General features: G+C 44.2%; 1 long non-coding RNA gene across 1 annotated transcript; it reads right to left on the bottom strand.

Moving 5' to 3' along the window:
* Positions 1-46: 46 nt before the first annotated feature.
* LOC147896641 (uncharacterized) lies at positions 47-7,688 on the bottom strand. Its single transcript, XR_015541733.1, has 3 exons — positions 7,576-7,688; positions 7,156-7,256; positions 47-108 (listed from the first exon to the last, which is right to left on the bottom strand). It is a non-coding gene; the product is annotated as an uncharacterized LOC147896641 (long non-coding RNA).
* Positions 7,689-12,903: the final 5,215 nt, after the last annotated feature.

Below are 12,903 nucleotides of genomic sequence, written 5' to 3' on the forward strand. Positions count from 1 at the left end.
CAACACGCACCACTAAACAATGTTCAGGGATATTAAGTTTATATTTACAATGTGTTGTGAGATAGGCCACTGCGATGTTGTTTTCTCCGATTCATTAAATAATCATTCCTGCAGAAGCAGCATTGAATGTCTGGATTAATGAAACCAGCCTTCACATAAACTACAGGGCGGTGAATGAATATTAACAGGCAAGTACTATTATTTCAGCCACATAGCAAATATTTTCAGCAACACAAACAGAACACAACAGAGAGCTAGATTGCTCCTGCTCAGAAACCAAACACCCGATTGGCCCCAAAACTTGGCGCCCCTTTCGGTATTTCTTTATTCTTTTATTCAATAGTCAAAGATACAACAGACAAAATTACAACAAGGATAAAAATCCCTTGCACCTATCATAAACCAGCTCAACTGACATTCCGAAACTGGCAGGCATCCAACTACCTAAAACTCTAACAAATTCCTGACAAAAAGAGCATCCACTTCCAGTACAGAAACTCTAGCAAACTGCACAGATCCTTCAAGGCATAATCACCCTCTTCGGGCTATCCGAGCATCAATTCCCAGACACACAAGGCCTGCACACAACCCGGAGCTGTTACTATCAGCCCAACCCAGCCACAGAGCTCTCACACACTGTCACTAATGCCAAATCCCTTGCTGTCCACTGGATACTATAGCTGAAATTCAGCGCTAGACTAGATGACCATCCCTGAAGTCCTGGCAGAATAAAAGTCCAAGTTTCTCTGTCCGTACAGCCAGGAGCTGTTACTAGCAGCCCATGAAACCCACCTCAAGGCCAACAAGAGGGTGGTGGATTGGGGGAGCTAGAGTGCTCCTGCTCAAATACAAAGACACAGGTAACAGACAGCTCTACACTGGATGATGTATTCCTTCTTCTCTCAAGTAATAAAATCCTTTGGGGGGGTCCAGCCCGACTGTTGTCCTGGGCCCTAGTACTATGTAGAGTGAGAGAGTGAAAGAGAGAGCTAAAGAGAGAGAGAGAGAGAGAGAGAGAGAGAGAGTAAAAGAAGGTAGAAGAAAAACAGCAGGGAGATTTCATTGGTATCAGATGCTCTCTTTCTGAAAAGAGCACAGTCCATTGGGAATGCACGTATGCAAGAAGGAACTGCACAGAGAAGCCTATTCGTGAGCGTAGGCAACTGAATAGTTCCGCCAATAGAAGGTTTTCGCAAGAGCTTGATAACGGAACCTTTGATGAAGCAAATGTTTGTTCGTGCCCATTGGTTGCTAGTTTTGGCTAATGAACATAATTAAAGGCTCTGTGCACCCGTGGTGCTGTTTGTGATTCGCTGAGGTAAGGCTAGAGGTGCATGACCGAGAACCCACACAGGGTGCCGTGGATTGCTGATTGCACCTTTGCGAGAAGCGGGTAGACTCGTTCACACCGCAAGCTTTGTGATATTCATCACATACATTGACATAGAAAGCCAGACAATGCGTGACATGACGCTAGCCATGAACAAAAGCTTCGAGACGAATTCACGACAGAACTCGTGATGGTGTAAGCAAGCTACATAGGTGTCATGAAGTCACAGGCGTCCAACGGAGCTGCCTGGGAAAGCTTCATGGCGGATAGGTGTCGTGAAGCCAAGGGTGTCCGACAGATTTTAGCAACGATGTCACCATTTTTGTGAGGCAGATAGACGGATAGACGGACCTTCACGCAAGGGTGCAAAAGGTTTCCGCGACGCACGACGCCGACCCTAAAACCTTAGGCTGACGTGTCATGTGCTGACATGGCGTTGGCACGTGTAGGAGGCTGATGTGGCAGTCCATGCAGACATGTAGCTACCGTGGCATCCAGAACAGAGCTGACATGGCACAGACGACACATGGCAGTTCATAGAACAGTGCTGAGGTGTCATTTTGACACGTGTCAGCTGATGTGGGAGACCCACATGCAGGGATGACGTGACATGCACGTGTGAGCTGACCTGGCATTCTGACAGGTGACACGTGGATGCTGACATGGCTGACCAGGGGTTAATCTAACTTCATCTTGGTTAGTGAACTGGTTAGAGGTCTTCTTGACCCAACCAAACTAGTCTGGTCACTATAACCATACTGTGCCTAGTTCAGTTTAGTCAATGGTCTAGTTACAGACCAACTAGACTGTTCTTCTAACCAGACCAAAAGAGTACTAGTCTGGTTAGTGTAACCAGCCAATTACTCATCTAGTTACTGTCCACACAAAAAAAAGACAGTTCTGGCCATCAATTTTTACTCATCTGTCAGACTTTTTCCTGTCAGGAAAACAGCAAAAAAGCAAAGAAATCAAAGATTTGCACAAGTAAAGAAATGCATGCCTTTGAGCAGTGAAAAAGGAGAAAAGCTGATGCTTTTTGAATGTCATTTGCAATAGCCAGAAAAGGGGCACACAGCTTTGAGTTTATGCCTTGAGTTGACAGCCCGGCACTGGCACAAGTTGTGAATGCAAGACACCTCTTGTTGAGGTATTTTTCTCTTTGAAAAGCAAAGGCTGATTGAATCAGTTGCATATGCAGTGTGTGTGTGAGTTGTAGATCTCAAACAAGTTGCAGAGATGGCTTCACAGAGCAGCATGCCCAATCACCCCATGAGGGAATGGCAGAGTCTAACCAGGTACAGCAGACTGAGGCTTTACAAATAAATAAAGAGTGCCTGCAGAGAGTTGATTACTCAGTGGGAGAGGCAACAAGCGATCCCTTGTTTCGCAGGATGGTACAACCTCTTTTTGAGGGAAAGCCAGAGAAGCCTCCCTCTGGGGCAGATCAGGAAGAAATGGTGGTGGGCAAAAAGAGGAAAAGAGCAGGTCCTCTTCCCAAGAAGAAGAAGGCGAAGCATCATCATAGTTCATCTAGTTCGTCTTCATCTTCTAGCTCTACCTCTTCATCCTCAACATCATCTCCTTCTAGATCTTCAAAGCCAAAGAAGAAGAAGAAGAAGAAGAAGAAGAAGAAAAAGTCCAGCAAGAAGGCAAAGACTAAAGAATTCAAGGACGGTGGGAAGTCAGTAAGATTTGCCACTTACAATGGCCAGTATGGCCAAGCTGAAAAGGCTATGCAGTTCATAAGGCAGTTTGATGCTGCCTTCACCTGGAAAATTTCAGTGAGTCCTCTTCATCCTCAACATCATCTCCTTCTTCTGGATCTTCAGAGCCAAAGAAGAAGAAGAAGAAGAAGAAAAAGTCCAGTAGGAAGGCAGCGACTAAAGAATTCAACGACGGTGGGAAGTCAGTAAGATTTGCCACTTACAATGGCCAGTATGGCCAAGCTGAAAAGTCTATGCAGTTCATAACGCAGTTTGATGCTGCCTTCAGCCAGGAAAATTTCAGTGAGTCCTCAAAGCTTCGTATGGTTGGTTTACACTTGACTGGTACAGCCAGGTTGACATTGCTAGAGCATTGGAGGATTCACAATGCATTCCATGTGAGTCTTCTAAAGAAATTCCAAGGGCTAGAGCCTACAGAACCAGTATCAGAGGATCCACCAAAAGTGAATGAGCTCGAGGAGCTCCTTCAGCCAAAGCAGATTGTGTACACCATACTGTACGCAAAGGCCCTCAGGGCAAAGAGTTTTACAGGTATCTTGTAAAATTCAAGAATTATACAGCATTGGATGCCAAGTGGATGGATGAAAACATGTTGTCCGATCATCCAAAGCTTTTGGATGTTTACAAGGAAGCTTTTCAATTGAGGTCAATTGAATAGAAGCCGAAGGGATGTCACAGGGGCGTGAAATTCTAAGTACTTTAATGTACTACAAGACCGTGACAACTTTGGTTTTAAAAGTCCAAGCATGGGCTTAATAATGTGTAATTAAACGCAACATGGTGCCTAGCACATAAGCGTAATTAATCCCTAGGCCCAAAGGCATTCCAAGGAATTAAAAGAGTGGTTGTTGGGAAATGATGATGTGGCATTTTTAATGGGCCCCCTAGAGGGCCATGTACCTCTCAGTGGCCCCCTAGAGTTCCAGGTGGCTCTAGTGCCTTCTACATGCTCCTTTGCCATTCCTAGACCTTCTTGGGCCTTCTAAACTTCACATGTGTGGTTTTCTCTCTCATCTTCTCCCTTTGTTGAGATTTTGGACTGGTTTTTCAGCCTCCTTTAGCTGAATTCCGTTTTTCTTCATAACTCCTCACCCGTTTGGATTCCTGGACTTCCGTTTGGCCCGATGGCTTCCCCTCTGCCTCCCCTTCGTAGTGATATGCTTTTCCTCCGTGCGTTTGGTAGAACGGGCAGAGCTGAGCACTTCTTTTGCTGGTCGAATTTGCAAAAGTGGCTTTTTCTCGACCTTTTTGCTTCTACCGCCTCCTGCGCCTCTCCTCTTGCAAAGCTACAGCTTTCTATTGAATTTCGAGTGGTCCCACGCAGTGGTTGACTGGTTTTTCTCAGTTTTGGAGGACTTTCCGGCGATGAATCTTCTCCAAAACCTTCTCAATGCATTCCTCTCTCAAGCACGCTTCTTTTGAGCCCAAGAACTCCCATTTCTTCGCGACAGAAGTGCTTCTTTTCGCATTTTTCGGTGGAATTCTTGCTGATCGGCTCTTGTAAATGCTCTTTCTTCATGCTTTTGCACTCCTCTTTGGCTGAGAATGCAATTGGGATGTGCCAGCTTCGGTTAGAGAGACTTGGCCATAATTAAGGCACCACAACCATTGGTCAAAGCTCCTTAATTACGACCAAGAGGGTTGACTTCGGTAGACCAAGAATTGTGTTCTATGTTTTGTTCACATGTTTGTTCAGTGGGGACGCCAACCTGTGACTAGGATTAGTCCACAGTTTATTATTTGCATGCAAAGCGCTAACAATTAATGGGTGCCATGGTGGTGCGCTTTAATTAATTGTTGCAAGTACTGTGAGGGGCTAAAGACCCAAGCAATGAAAGCGTAGCAAGTATTTCGGAGGCCACCCACATAACCAAGTGCTACGAAGACCCCAAAAATTGCCCTTAGAGCCATGTAATAGGACTTAGTCTAGATTTTAGACAAGTAGCATGTTGCCATTTTGGAATAAGCTTGAAGCTCTTGTAAAAAAATGGATTCACGTTTGAATTGGTAACAGACAGCTCTACGCTCGACGATGTATTCCTTCTTCTCTCAAGTAATAAAGTCCTTCGGGGGGACCCAGCCCGACTGTTGTGCTGGGCCCTAGTACTGTGTAGAGTGAGAGAGTGAAAGAGAGAGCTAAAGAGAGAGAGAGAGAGAGAGAGAGAGAAAGAAAGAAAGAAATTTTATATTAGTCTTCGGAAGAACATGGGTCTATGAGACTGAAAGAAAACCTGATACAAATCACAATAAGGGTGAAGCTACTGAAACGAGCATCATCACCCGTGCTGAACCCTAAGTCTGGTCATACATAATCAAATACATCTGGATGTAACAATGAAAAGAAAAGGATTGGAGCGGAGCGAAATCCTCTGTATGTCATGTCGCCCTAGCTGGTGCATAGCCGATGATGGAACGTTGACGCCGTCAAGGAGTGCCGTGCATCTCGGTCTCCTGGACGAGGCTCGACACAAGACCAGAGCCACCGTGACTCCCGTGGGACGTATCCCGGGTCTAAACAATGACGGGAGGTCTCCCAGAGTGATCTATGTGTCCCCTCGATGTCTCGTGTGTCGTGCTGCGATCGTCGGGTCGGGGTCTCTGTCACGTCTGCGGCTAGAGACTGGACGATCAATGTCACTCAATGGGAAGAACTCTATGATCCTGCTCTGAGAGGTGTCTGATGATGTGGCCAAGCCCCGTCGCCTAAGTAAGTACTCTCTGTGTCGGATCTCCTCGTGAATGAAGGCTGCGAGGCATCTCTGATCTGGGTAGGCGAGGAATCTGGAAAGGAGCCCGGAGCCGTCTCTGAAGAGGCAGTGGTAGCGACCTCGGATCTCGTAGTACACTGGGCACCTGAAAATAAAATGCTCCTCCGACTCAACCTCCTGACAGTCGCACAATATGCATAAGCGATGCTCCCTAGGAATCCCCTCTGCTTTGCCACTCTCTATGCGGAGGCGGTGTGATGATACCCGAAACTGTCCGATGGAGATCGGTAGTGAGTGAGGCATATGAAGCTCAGTGTACCCCGGTGGTGTGATGAATCCCTCCTCCGAAATACGAAGGTAGAAGAAAAACAGCAGGGACATTTCAACACATCTAATAGTAGACAGCCTAGAAGTAGGAGCAAAATTCTCTTCAAAATTTATGCCCTTCTGCTGAGCATAGGCTTTACCCACAAGTCTGGATTTGCACCTGTCAAAGGCACCATCAGCAATACCCACATAGTGCCTACGGGCTTCTTGCCGTGTGGCAGATCCACTAGATCCCATCTGCATTTTTATGAATTGCATTCATTTCCACATGCTATCCATTAACCTCTATGCAAACCTTCAAACAAATCTTGCACGCTGTGTGTCATCTGTCTGCTGAATTCAAAAGTGGTAAATTTTCTGCAAGCATGATGTCTCTACTGTCAAAGGTCCTCTGCTTGCATGGATCAAACCCTTTGCTGCCACTCCTATGCATTTGACAGCCTTGTCATCTAGTTTGCCTCTCATCTGTGAAGGCACATGAGGGCAGATATTGCTAACCTCTTCAATGTTGTGGACAATGTTGTAGGGCCCTTCACATGTGGACCAACTTAGTGTCATTGAAGATAAAATCCTCCCAACCATATTTGGCTTGCTCCAAATTGGAGTCTCCGTGGGCAGAGAGGCGCCTATGGGAAGAGGATAGGAATAGGATAGTGCAATGGCATTGTGCTAGCCTCAAGGACAGATACCCTTCTGCGTTCTTCCACAGCTATGCAAATGTGCGTCCCTGCACGACTCAAGGAAGGGACAACTACGCAGAAAGAGGGCAGGGGTAAAAGAGGGACAACTACACAGGAAGAAGCAGACGAAAAATGCAAGGAGAGGACAAAATCTCAACGAAACGCCAAGAAATTTAGGATAAGATATTCGATTCCCACAGTATTTAATAAAGCGTAGCAACTGCTTTCAACAAAAAAGACAAGAATTAACTTTCTAAGACTCCCATTGCAGAGCTTCAAAGCACCAATCCTTGCTTCATTCATCGTCCTAGATACTAATTTCCAAGGAATTGACGAAAAATTTTAATGATGTTACGAGTACAAGTGAAAACGTCTACAGAACTTACCAAAGGCGCCAGATAGCTGAATATGTAAATCAGACATGAGAGACTTGGGTGAGAGAGCGAGCAGGTGCTTCTGTCCCACTATCCTTAGTTCTGCGAATGATCTGGTAAAAAAACCAGATAAGTCAGTAAACCATAATGACACCTGAGAAAAACGGGAAAGCCTTGCCTGAAGGACACACAACTGATAACAAACGAGACAAGAGACGGTAATTAAAAGGGAGAACAGATGTTTTAAAAAAAGGGACGAAGTAGGGCGTTAAGGGGGGAAACAAAAATTAACCTAAAACCAAAAAGAAGAGGAAACAAGAAGAGGATGACAGACGAAGCAAGAGCAAGCACAGATCCGAAGCAAGCAGAGAGGAGGAAAATCCGAAGGAAGACGGCTCTTAGGCAAGAAATGGAGCAGGGGGGAAGAAGTACCTGATTGGAGCAGAGCCGGCGATGGAAAGCATTGGAAGAAGAGACCCAAGAGACAGAAGAGATCCAAGAGAACTATATTTACTAAATTACTAATCACTTTTCATGGAAGACTAGCCTCACAGCTTTAAAAATGACCGACTCCAACATTCCAATGCTTGGCTGGCATCCTCCAATTCGTGGAACATTCCAATGCTTGGCTGGCATCCTGCAATTCATGGATGCTCAGTCGGCTCTCGTGCTCGGTTGGAGCTACAAGGCTCCACTAGAGCTAACAATGGCCTATTCGTGGCGCTGGGAGAGCTCCACTAGCACGCGTCGGGAGTTGCTCTTATTATTAGCATTGCTGCTAAAGGTTGGGTTTTTTTCCAAATCTGGATTGCTCCTTGGGCCCCAACTTCGCCGTAAGGGGGGGCTAGTAGTGTAAGTTAGATTAGACTACAACATGGTGAGGGAGTGCTATAGTGGAGGATTGAAACTCTTTTTGTGAATTTCGACCAATAATCTTTCTTTAAAAGTTAATTGAGTTTTATGCTCCAAACTGGCATTTATGGAGATCATCTTACAGAAGCTTTTCACCTTCAAGCCTTAAAGTACCAATGTCGGAAAATTTTCATTTGCTTTCTCTTTGACATCCAACAATGCTCACTTACTAGAAGGCAATGCCCACATACACTTGTGCCTTTTTGTTAGCATTGCCTCCTTAGAGCTAGTGCTATAGTGGAGCATTAATACTCCTTTTGTTGTAATTTAAAAAAAATTTAAGTTGTATCTTTTGAATTGCCATTTAAGGCAGTAGGCAATACCCCTCACCTCTATCAAACTAGTCTAAGGTTCCTCCTCTCTATAAAAAATCCAATCTCTTCCTAATCTCTTTTGCATTTGGTTTGGAATACAATTCTCTTTCGCTTGTCTGGTTTTCCTATCAATTGTATGCTACACTTCGCATTCGTCACACTTGTTTCATAGTTGCTTGATAAGGGGTGCCACCCACTGATCATTATCTAGACATGGGAATTGCCCTACCACCCAAATGCACGAAGGCCATCACAATACGATAGAATGAGCTGCAACATGCATCTACACAACCAAAGAGATTGGTTACTTCCAATCATGATTGTGCCCAAGAAAAATGCACAACATGCATCTACACAACTAGAGAGACTGGTATCATGCTTGTGCCCAAGAAAAATGGGAAACTATCAGTCTGCATCAACTGTTGAAAATCGAATGAGTAGAGTGCGACAGAGCCATTTCCACTACCATTCACGAAGATGATCCTTGACAAGGTAATGGGCCATCAATTATACTCATTCATGGACAGGTATAGCAACTATAACCAAATCACCTCAACTGAAGAGGACCAAGAGAAGGCAACCTTCATAACCAAATGGGGGGCATAGTCAAGCAAAGTGATGCCATTTGGATTGAAGAATGCACCGATAATGTTTTATGGCTTCATGGGGAAAATGTTCCAAGAATACTTCAACAAGTTCTTGTGATCTTCCTAGATGATTTCTCAATCTACACCACAAAGCAAGCACACTTGGAGTGCCTCCAAAAGGTATTCCAAAAATATAGGGAGACAAGATCTCTCTTATCTCATACAAGTGTGTTTTCTCTGTGTTCTCAAGTGTGTGCTGAGTCACACAGTCTCTAGCAAAGGTAAGACGATGGAAAAATAAAAAAGAAAGCGTGCTTGTTTGTGATGTATCTAAGCTTCTACAGCCATTTCATCATGAACCTCGTAGGTATCGCCAAGCCTTTCACTAATTGACAAGGGCTGATGCAAAGTTCGAGTGGAGTAGCAAGTGTGACAAAGCATCAAGACCTTGCAGGTCATGGTAGTCAAGGTGCCAATCCTAAGCAAGCCCCAATTTGAATATAATTTTCCATGTGCACATCAATGCATTGGGATGGCGATTGGGTCCATTTTGGCTCAGCCCAAAGGGAATTTCCCAACCTACTATGCGAGTCAAGTATTCTCCTTCATCAAAATGAAGTACACTATGGCCAAATGAGAGGTATGGTGTATACTGTTGGCATTATGTCTCCAGCAACCCCTTTGCTTTCTATGTAGATCGTTAGGTGCTACTGTACCTCATCAACAAGACCATGAAACCATGCTTGATTTGGTAGATGCTCTTGCTTCAAAAATTCAAATTCAATATTGTGCATTAGGCCAGCTCATCACACTCAAGGGCGATCTCTTGTCTTGAACCATGGATGAGAAATCTCACGAAGGCGTTGACATCTCTCCAATGCTAAATTGTTTGCCGTGTCCATGTCAAAGAAAAGCATTCGGTATCCCTTGATTGGTGAATTGGCTGATCAATGAAGGCGGTATGCTAGCAAGCATTACTGGGGCAAGCTGGTACATGTAGATGAGAAGCACAAAGAGAGGGGCCAATGCAAGTAGTGTAAAACTGATTCCCATGAAAGTTATTGTAGCAACCAAAAGTGCAATCTAGGACAACAGTTATGAGAGCATTGTGTGTGTAGAGTAGCGGCAAAGCTCCGCTTGTAGTAGCTTGAGCCTGAAAGATGGTATGATAAATATTAAAGGATGAGGATAGCCAAAATCCTCTCTAGAAAAGATCCAATTATACTTGTAAAATCACGATCTAGAGAGAGAAATACTAGATCTAGAGAGAGAGACTAAAAGCCTACATTTTTTGACGTCCCTCCACTTTGTGTAGAGATCCAAAAAGTCCCTCCACTTTGTGTAAAGATCCAAAAGGTCCTTCCCAAAAGTGGAGGGACTCCTATTCAAAAGGTCTCCTACAAAAGAGGTCCCACCACGGAGGTACCTATAGATTGTGTGGAGACCAACATGTATAAATATCTCTCAATGGAATGAAGCTCCCACTGTCAATTACGACGTGAAACAACAATAGAGAAACATACAAACCGCAACTCCAAAAACAACAAAGCTTCCGACGGCGTCGTAGGATCACACATGTGTGCACAAAGCTGGCGAATACGCCAATGATTAAAAACGGATTTATGATTAAACAATTGCATGTGAACTAACCGTAGAATCTCTGCATGTAAACTAACTGTGGGAAAAATCCGACTATTTTTTGGGTGAATATAGCCATGTAACGATTAACAAAGAAATCACCCACTATCAAAGAGAGGGGTTAGCACGGCCTGGTATGTGGGTTTATCTAGATAGTCTACTAGTTAGGAAATTCAAGCAAACCAACTCCTCCCCTTCAGTACAGCTTGGGTGCCTCATCCCACAAGATGAGATCAACTGAATCATATGGTTGGATCTACTCCTGGTCTATATGTCACAAACTTGGGGATGGAGACCACAAGTTCCCCACTAAGATCTAGCTCTACCATGACCATTTTCAGAGAGTATCAGGGGATGGAATGATTATTTAATCCTAGTACCTGTTTTATAGCTAAGGCTCACATGTAGTTGCCCAATCTATTACGAGATCTGTTGGACAATATCATTGTCTCATTTAGGAGGGGGCATGGCTTTGGGACACTCTCTTGGCTCTCCACTTCCATGACCAAGTCCTTGCTTGTCTCTATATGATTGAGATGCAGTGACACAAAGAAACTCTATTAAGACAGATCAAACAACAAGAGCTGAGAATGCCAAAGGAGATAGAGATAAATCAAGCATAGTGACATGTCCCAAATTTCTATGTAGTTGAGTCAGCAGCCCCAAGACGGAGAACATGCGGACTAGAGACATAAAGATCACACACGATGCAAAGGAAGACCTGAGCACAAATGATGGAGGTCCAACCCATCTCAACTCTACTCAGAGGGGATCGCCAGAGTCAAGTTGTCACTCGACATGGCTTAGTGAATATAGAGAACATGAAGACCATCCACACCCCACATTGTAACATGAGATGACTCAGTAGAGGGAGATATGTGAGATCCTCGCATCCCACCAGAGATCTACCATGGCACCAGGGTCATAGATGATGCTTGATCCTACCTTTAGCATCTCATGATTTTTGAGTTTTGCAACCTTTTGTATTTTGAATACTACTTTTCAGTTTCTTAGTCTAGCACTTAGTAAGGGCCTTAGCGAGTCCTATGCTGCCCTCAACCCATAGCAGCTTGTGTGAGTTTACTTTTTTGAATCTACCTTGTCTCATAGGCCCATGATGTCTTTCGATGATGTTAATACATCTCTCTCTCTCTCTCTCTCTCTCTCTCTCTCTCTCTCTCTTTACTTTTCCTTCACTTGTCACCTTAACCCACACACATTGTCCTCGCTACCCCCCTAGTCATCTTCCCCACACGTGTGCCAACAAAATAGCTTCGACATTGAGGAACAAGAAGAAGAAGATGATGATAAAGAACATGAGTGGACACCAAGCCTTTCTTCAACTTGACCTATGCTCTAACTCTCCTACTGTCGCCCCCTCCTTCCCTCCCTCTAACAAATTTTCAAAAACACTTCACACCCTCTTTCTAGTTTGGCTTTTCCTTCACTCATCATCTCAACCACACACATTACCAATCTTAGCACATGTGGGAAATAGGATTGGAATAGGGAAAAGGTAGTCCCACCCATATTCAAATGTATTTCCCATTTCACCATGTGCTAAAACTCAAACGAACTAGGTTACTTGGGAGAGGACACATGGCACCATTCCATGTGCTTAGGAGGTGGGAAAAGGATACATTTTATCGATCCATGCTTTCCAATCCCTAAAGATAGGGATCCCATTTTTGTCTCGAGGCCATGGTCTAGGATAGGAGAAAATGTTGCTATTCCCATCCTACTCGATTTAGGATGGGAGTAATGATGACAAATATATTCCTATTTGAAATCCACCTATTCACATCTATATGCTAAGGCCCTAAGACTTAACTCTTTTCAAAAGACAATTCTTCTAGAGGTTTTAATATATTCTAAGTGCATTTCTTTTAATGGTAAGAAGTCAAATGATTGTAGCTGCATGTGTGGCAATAGACTTGCTTCAACATCGATTTTTTAGCTACTCATAGCACACCCCAATCGTGTAACATGATGATATAAATTAGCACTACTAGTAGTGCAATAAGTCATCAAAGGCCGTGTCCAGACAATGGTGTACAAATGCCATAGATGAGCTAGATCTAGTAGAATAGGGGAATCAAATCACTGCCATCTTGAGTAGAGCAAGGACAGTGGCAAAAATGAGACCTAATTGTCCTTAACCACCATCTCTCCATTCTGACCTTCATCACTAGGCTTGCAAGGCCTAATGCAAGGGATTTGGGTTGGTGATCCATGATATTGCATTCTTAGTTCTACTACTAGAGATGGGCTAGTGTAGCTAACCACAGACGCATGGTCACCTCAAATTT

The sequence above is a fragment of the Dipteris shenzhenensis genome, chromosome 11 (assembly GCF_047967505.1).
Source record: "Dipteris shenzhenensis isolate YYH24624 ecotype China chromosome 11, Dip_SZ_1.0, whole genome shotgun sequence".
Taxonomy (NCBI): domain Eukaryota; kingdom Viridiplantae; phylum Streptophyta; class Polypodiopsida; order Gleicheniales; family Dipteridaceae; genus Dipteris; species Dipteris shenzhenensis.